We start from the raw sequence: 6,694 nt of genomic DNA on the forward strand, positions 1-6,694 counted from the left end.
GGTGGGCAAGGAGGAGGCAGGGATGCCCTGGAGGTCTCCGGTCTACCAGTGAGCTCCTTGGGGAGGCCATGGCAGAGGCCGGCTGGATGGCAGTAAGCCATCTGGGAACCCTAAGCCAGGTTTAAAATGGACCTGGCTGGAAGAGGAGCAGACTGCATGGAGCCAACCACAGCTGCCTGCAGCGGTTCCAGCCTTAAGGGAATCACCACAGTGGAAGGTAGAGGGGGCTACCAGCCGTTAGTGGTAGACACGCTGGTTTTAAATGCATAGAGTTAGTTATTGCCCGTGGTGGGAAAGCCCCAGCTATAAAAAGCCTGAAGCCCTTCCACCTGCAGAGCTGCCACAAGAGCTGCAGGATGCCTGGGAAGAGGTGTAAGTGCGGTCCCTATGCACACTCGGTGAGCCCCGCCGTGAAGCCCAGGCCCTGCCCAGGCCATGCCCTACGGAAAGCAGTGGAACGGCACTGACAGGGCCACAGTTCCGAGGGGTCAGCCACACTAGCCGTCATTGCGCCGCTCTGTCCATCCTCCAGAAACGTCATTTTGCTCACTCCGTCAGGTTACTGGAGTTTCTCCTTTCTTGTGTGGTTGTGAGAACAGACGAAAAAAAAGATCCCATTAACGAGGAGGTGTTTGTTAAGATTTTAATTTCCTAGAAAAGGAAGCATGTTTGCAGTGCTCAGTGGAGGGGCTAAGGCCCCCCCAACAGATCTTAAGCGAATCCTTCGTGTCTTTGCCTGCCATTGTCACCTGCTGGAAATTACATGTTTTCAGTGTTTCCTTCCTTGTCAGGGAACACAAGTATCTTCTGTTCCGCACCCTGTGTTTTCACATGGAGAGGAGGTGCCTGTGTTAGTGACCTTATCAAGAAGTTAGCAATCTTGGGTTATTACCAGGGCTGGACTAAGCACTTTGCTGCTGTTATCATCACTATTGATTTTACATTTATAGAGAGCTGCAAATTTACACAGTGCTTAATAAACACAAAGTTTCCTGGACTGCAGCTAGTGATTAGGAGAATTGGGAGGCCTTCATTTTTTTTAAAAAACAACACAATTAAAAAAAAAGAAACAACCAACAATTACATGATATTTCTGTGTTGTTTTTTCCACTACGGTAAGAGGCTTAAGATTAGAGGAGTTGCTGCCACACTCCTCTATGGCCACACGCATCAGGACACTGTGAGAGCTAACAGATCTAACATCCTCCTGGGCAGAATGGCAATTTTATACCAGTTATCCCACTGATGTCACCCAAAGTTTTGGACAGACAAATCCAAAACCTGCTGGGTAACAAGTGAACCAGCAGAAGTCCTTTGGTTCTGCTCCTCCTGTGCCCCTTAAGAGTACACCCAAGCTCTCCAAAGATGCAGCATTTTCCTCCTGCAAGAGCAGGGCTGTGAGTTTTGGACCAGGATATGGGATATCTCTGGACTGAGGTATCTGCGAGCAGGGAAGTCAAGTAAATGTAAGATAGGCAAATTAATTCACTCAGGGCACAGCACCGTTATCAGCACAAATATTTTGACTCTGGACAAATTATTTGTTCATCAGCTTAAAAATTAAAATCTTTTGGCTTAAATCTTTGTGGGTGTTTAAAGAATATTTTTTTCTAAAGGGACCTCTGAGAGCAGGATGAACGTTCCCTGTCCCCTCCACTGTACATCCAAAAGTATGGCTTTGTGCAACACCTTGCCACAGAGAGACTCAAAAGAAAAAAAAGGAATGGCAAACAACCATGGGGACAGGGAGGCTGGAAGATGCAAGGAAAGAGTGGAAGTCATTGGCCTTGAAGAAAGGGAAATCTGCTGAATCCAAACAATCTCTGACGAATTGAAGAGGGAGGTTGAACAACTGGAAGAAAGCACTGGGTTAGGCCTCAGGAGATCCGAGTCATCACATATTAGTGCTCAAAGGGGACTAGAAACAGCACCGAGGTTAAGCCCTGTGTTTGGGAAGCACTCAGGAAAGTGGAAACAAATACCTGTAGGCGACTTTTGGGAAAACCAAAACAAAGCAAAAAAGGCTTTAAATGCAGAGATGACATGTGCCAAGGCTGTGCTATGGCAGAAACTATGTCAGGAAAGCCCATGAGATACATGCTCCCTGGAGGTGGCAATATCCTCCAGGAGTTTGGCTCCTCCACTGAGAGTTCTGTCTTCAGCTCCTCACAAGGAGTTAAAAGCTCTGCCATTCTTCACTCAGTGCTTTTGCTCTGGAGATCTGGCTGTAAATCGAGGCACACCGCTCACGCAGTTTACCTTGGCAGGCTATAAACATCCTACCGCTGGCTACAGGGTGTGGCCAAGTGCGCCCAGGCCCTTTCTGCACAGCTTCTCCATAGCCTCTAGAGGCTGGCATGGACAAATGGCCCAGCCTTGGAAAATATTACCACCTCCCAGAGAATGCTGGTTCTGAGCTGTACCCAAAGGAAGCCAGGCTGCACTCGGGGAAAACTTAATGAATGGCTGGGTGAAACTCCCTGGTCTCTACACACGGATAGAAGCAGAAAACTTAGCGTTTGAGACGTTCACCTGAGAATATTCCCTTACACCTTAGCCCCTGCTCTATGCTTTCACCGGTACTTGCCTATATGCCACAAATACAGCGTCCCCTGATTTATATTTTTGGAGCGCTGGGCATGTGCGGATGTAGCATATTTACTTGCCTGTCTCTTCCACCAGACTATCCCCAAATACCTGGCAAGGCATTAACGGCTTGAGGCTCCAAGGTCCCGCAGCAGTATTTTCCTACCAAGTACTGCTTCTAACGAGAAGGACCCTGAAGCAGGTTTGAAGCCCCTTGGCCTTACTTCAGGCACACCCAAGCGCAGCTCCGCAAAGCCATCTGCCCAGATAGCTTCCTGAACCTCTCATGCAGAGGCCAAAGGCATTCTGTCCAGTTCTACATCATGATCACACAGGGAATTACATATTGTTCTAAATATTAATTTTTCCTCTGTATGCTACTGCAGATCTTAGCAAAACAATCGTGAGGGCTAAGCCACGGTGATTCTGCTGTGCACAATGTTATTGTGGAGTCCTTGCCAGCAGTCCCCACAGAACATTTCAACTTCACTTTAACCCACCGTTGCTCCATCTGTATCTCTCAATGCATCTGCCACGCACATATAATGTGATTCAATTTGATCTCAGAGTTTTTCTACATGGGCCAGTAGATATCGGAGTCTGAGTATATGAGTTATTTTCAGCTTGTCTGTGACATCCAATTCCACCCACCAGGCTTGCAGAGATATATAAATTATGGAAGTGTCTAAAATAACAGGCCCCGAGGAAACATCTGTCACCTCCAGAAGCTTGTGAGGGAGGCAGATGAAGCATTCAACTCAGCAACTTACTGAATTTTCTTTTAGCTCCAAGAAAGCAGAGAGCAGCAAGTCTTTCTGACACAGCCCAGATGCCTTGGCAGTTAAGATTTTCACATTGCCTTCACACTGCATTTGACCTGTAAACGTAATGCAGAGATGCTCAGCAATTTGGATGACATTTGTGCCGCCTTCACCTTTACCTTCAAAAGGAATGGATTGCTTCAATTTCTTTTTGTTTCTGCCTATTTTTTTTCCAAAAATGACTGGCTGGTCAGCCCTTTGCACCCAGTCTCTTAATCAAAGGAACACAGAACTTGCTGTGCCAGAACCTACTGGTGGCTGCTCAGGTCCTGTATCCTGCCACCTCCTGTGCTAGTGAAGCATGTGGGCCAGAGACTTCCATATCCTACAGCTATGCACCTTTTTACATGAAAAATCAGGATGAGAGCTGAGAAGTTAATTTTCATTCTCTCTCTCCTCCCTTTTGAAGTGATCTCATCGTCTCTCATGGGCCCCAACGCCACTCATTCTTTGCTGCTCTTCGTAGTGGAGAAAACAGCAATGGAGCACTGGAAGAAGAAAAGTAAAAAGGCAAATTACACGGTACGGAGTGCTACTTATAGGGCGAAGACTGGCAATCGGTGAAGCATGTATGCTTTGGAAAAAGAAAAGCAGAAGACAGATGGTGCTGCTCTCCTTCAGCTGGTAGAGGCAACCACTGGAGGCGAAGCAGGGGCTGGGGGCGAGCAGGATCCACCTTGGCTCGCCACACTCGCCCACCCCTGCCCCAGGCACCCATTCGACCTGCCCCGGACCCACAAACGGGGCAACGGGCAAACCTAGGCCCTTCCCACCCCACCTGCTAAGTATTTACGTTGCGGTGTGTGGAAGTGTGACAGAGCGGGCGGGACACCGGGCTCTGGCCCTGTCAACAGGCCAGACCCCCCAGGCCCGAGCCCTCCCCGCCGGCAGCACCGCCGGCGCCGCCTCGGCTCGGCTCCCGGGGGCCTCCCACCGGCGGGCCGCCCACCGAGGACCCCTGCAGCCGGCCGCAAAGCCAGGGCGCCCCAGCCTACCGCCGGCTCCCTCAGCCCCCGGGCCGCCATGAGGGGACGCACCGCCCCCGCCCGCCCTGACGCCGCCGAGGCGCTGCGCGCGCAGCCCCCGGCCCGGCCCGCGCCGGCGCTGCCCCCTGGCGGCGGGCGGGAGGTACTGCCGCCTCCGTGTCTGTGCCCGTGTCGGTGTCCGTGTTCCTGTCCCTGTCCATTTCCGTGTCCGTGTCTGCGCCGCGGGCGCTGAGCCACCGCCGAGGGTGTTTCGGCAGATGAAGCGAGGGACCCGCTCCCTGCAGGTGAAAGCAGGAGGATTCCCTCCCCCGGCTTATTTCACGGCCCCAGACGCCATCGGTGATTTTTGAGGAAAGTTTGCGCGATTTCTAGTAAAAACCCGCTGGTATTTAACGTCATTTTAGTCAGAAAAAAACCCAAAAAACAAACACCACCAGCCCGGAGCCAACCCCCCCTGGCGCTGCGGTACCCCATCACCGGAGGGCGATGACCACCCCGAGGCGGGGGCCGCCCGCACCCCGCGCAGCCGCCAGGGGGCGCCGCCGCCGCGGCCAAGGCGGAAGAGGGCGGAGCCGCGGCCGCCGCCATCAGCTGGGGCCTGCCGCCCTGCGCGGCCGCGCCTCGGGGCGAGAGGGGCTCGGGTACCATCTTATTTTTACAAATATATAGTTGGTTTTTTTTTATGAGGGGATCGGTCCTGTAAGGGTGCGCCGCCTGCATTAAGGCCGGGATGAGCGGTTTTTCTCCTGAGCGCCCGAGGCGTTCAGCTCGGCGCCTGGGCATTAACCCCGCCGCAGGCCCGGGCCCGCCTGGGCCCCCCCAGCGGGGGAGTGCTGCCCCCCCAGCGGGGAGTGCTGCCCCCCCAGCGGGGATCGCTGCCCCCCCAGCGGGGAGTGCTGCCCCCCCAGCGGGGATCGCTCCCCCCCCAGCGGGGATCGCCCCCCCCCCAGCGGGGAGTGCTGCCCCCCCAGCGGGGATCGCTGCCCCCCCAGCGGGGATCGCTCCCCCCCCAGCGGGGAGTGCTGCCCCGGCCCCCCCACCCCGGCCCTCCCATCCCTGCCCCTCAGAGCAGCGCCGTGGTAGAGGAGGCCTGGAATGCTTGTCCAGGCCTAGGGACCGACTGCGTCGCCAGCATAACATTTTCTGGTTTTACTAAGCCGTCCAAGAGGGGAGTTTTCCTTGGGGGATGGAGGGCAGAGGTGATGCTAAAGCTGCCTCTTGTAGTGAGGGGCTTTGCATAGATCCTACCTGTCTTCGTCTCACTGCACTGGTACGTGAGCACCAGCCTCATCCAGATGCCAAGACAGGTCCAAGATGTAAATCTGGAGGAAGATCTTGAAGGAAGAGAGAACCGTGGATGGCAATTAGCCATCCAAGCTGGCTGTTCCCTACTGAATAAAGCTGACTCTAACTCAGATGTCACAGCAGTTCATATGGTAGAGCTGGTTTTCACTGACAGCTTGGCTACTGACCGGTATGTTGTGAGCAGCGTGACATTTCATGCCAACTACAAACTCTGAGAGGCTGGGGAAAGACCCGGGCACTGAACCCCCAGTGGCTGTGGCTATACTGGTAGGAGTTGCTAGCTGGCAGCTGGCCCCAGTCTGTCCCCACCACCCTGGCAGCAAGGTGGCTGTGCAGTGAGAAGTGCTCATGCTCACTGTGTGCCAGTATGCTGATGGTGTCATGTCATCTGTTCCCTGCAGGAGCCTGGGGTTGCAGTGCAAAGGGATGGGATAAGCAAGGAATTAATTCTTTCCACTTTTGCAGCCTTCTCACTCATGTTCTGAATTCCATGAAACACCTACCTTTTGCAAAACCACTGAATATTTGAAACAAAATCCAAACAAAGCTAGGAAACAAAGAAGTGCAGGGTTAACCCAGGTTAGCTCCCTGCCCTTGTAAAAACTAGGAATTATAAAGGGGTTCATAGCACTTGGCTAAAGCAAAAAACTCTGTACTCAAGAAGTGATCAAACTTATAACAGGTAGTAGATAATTATGAGAACATGGAAACTTTCACAGACATTAATGTCCTTGCTAACAGCAGACCAAACTGGCAAATATATATATATATTTGGCAAATTGATGTAAATGGTAGCAGATCACCTTAATCGGATAGAAGAAGGAGATGCATAAGGACATCCTTACAGATTCTTCACACGTGCAAGAGCTGATTGCCAATGCCATTGCTGTGTCAGTATCTTTAATGTTTTATCTTTGATGTTGGCTCAGCACACTCTAGGACCTGCAGTTTCTGCATAGAAGCAGCTCCTTAGGCTGCCTCGGGCTGCCAAGCTGT

At 52.4% G+C, this 6,694-nt stretch overlaps 1 long non-coding RNA gene across 1 annotated transcript; it reads right to left on the bottom strand.

Annotated features, from left to right (window-relative positions):
• Positions 1 to 629: 629 nt before the first annotated feature.
• LOC119150671 lies at positions 630 to 4,468 on the bottom strand. Its single transcript, XR_005105179.1, has 4 exons — positions 4,403 to 4,468; positions 3,747 to 3,895; positions 3,357 to 3,463; positions 630 to 819 (listed from the first exon to the last, which is right to left on the bottom strand). It is a non-coding gene; the product is annotated as an uncharacterized LOC119150671 (long non-coding RNA).
• Positions 4,469 to 6,694: the final 2,226 nt, after the last annotated feature.

This window comes from Falco rusticolus, chromosome 7 (genome assembly GCF_015220075.1).
Source record: "Falco rusticolus isolate bFalRus1 chromosome 7, bFalRus1.pri, whole genome shotgun sequence".
NCBI lineage: Eukaryota > Metazoa > Chordata > Aves > Falconiformes > Falconidae > Falco > Falco rusticolus.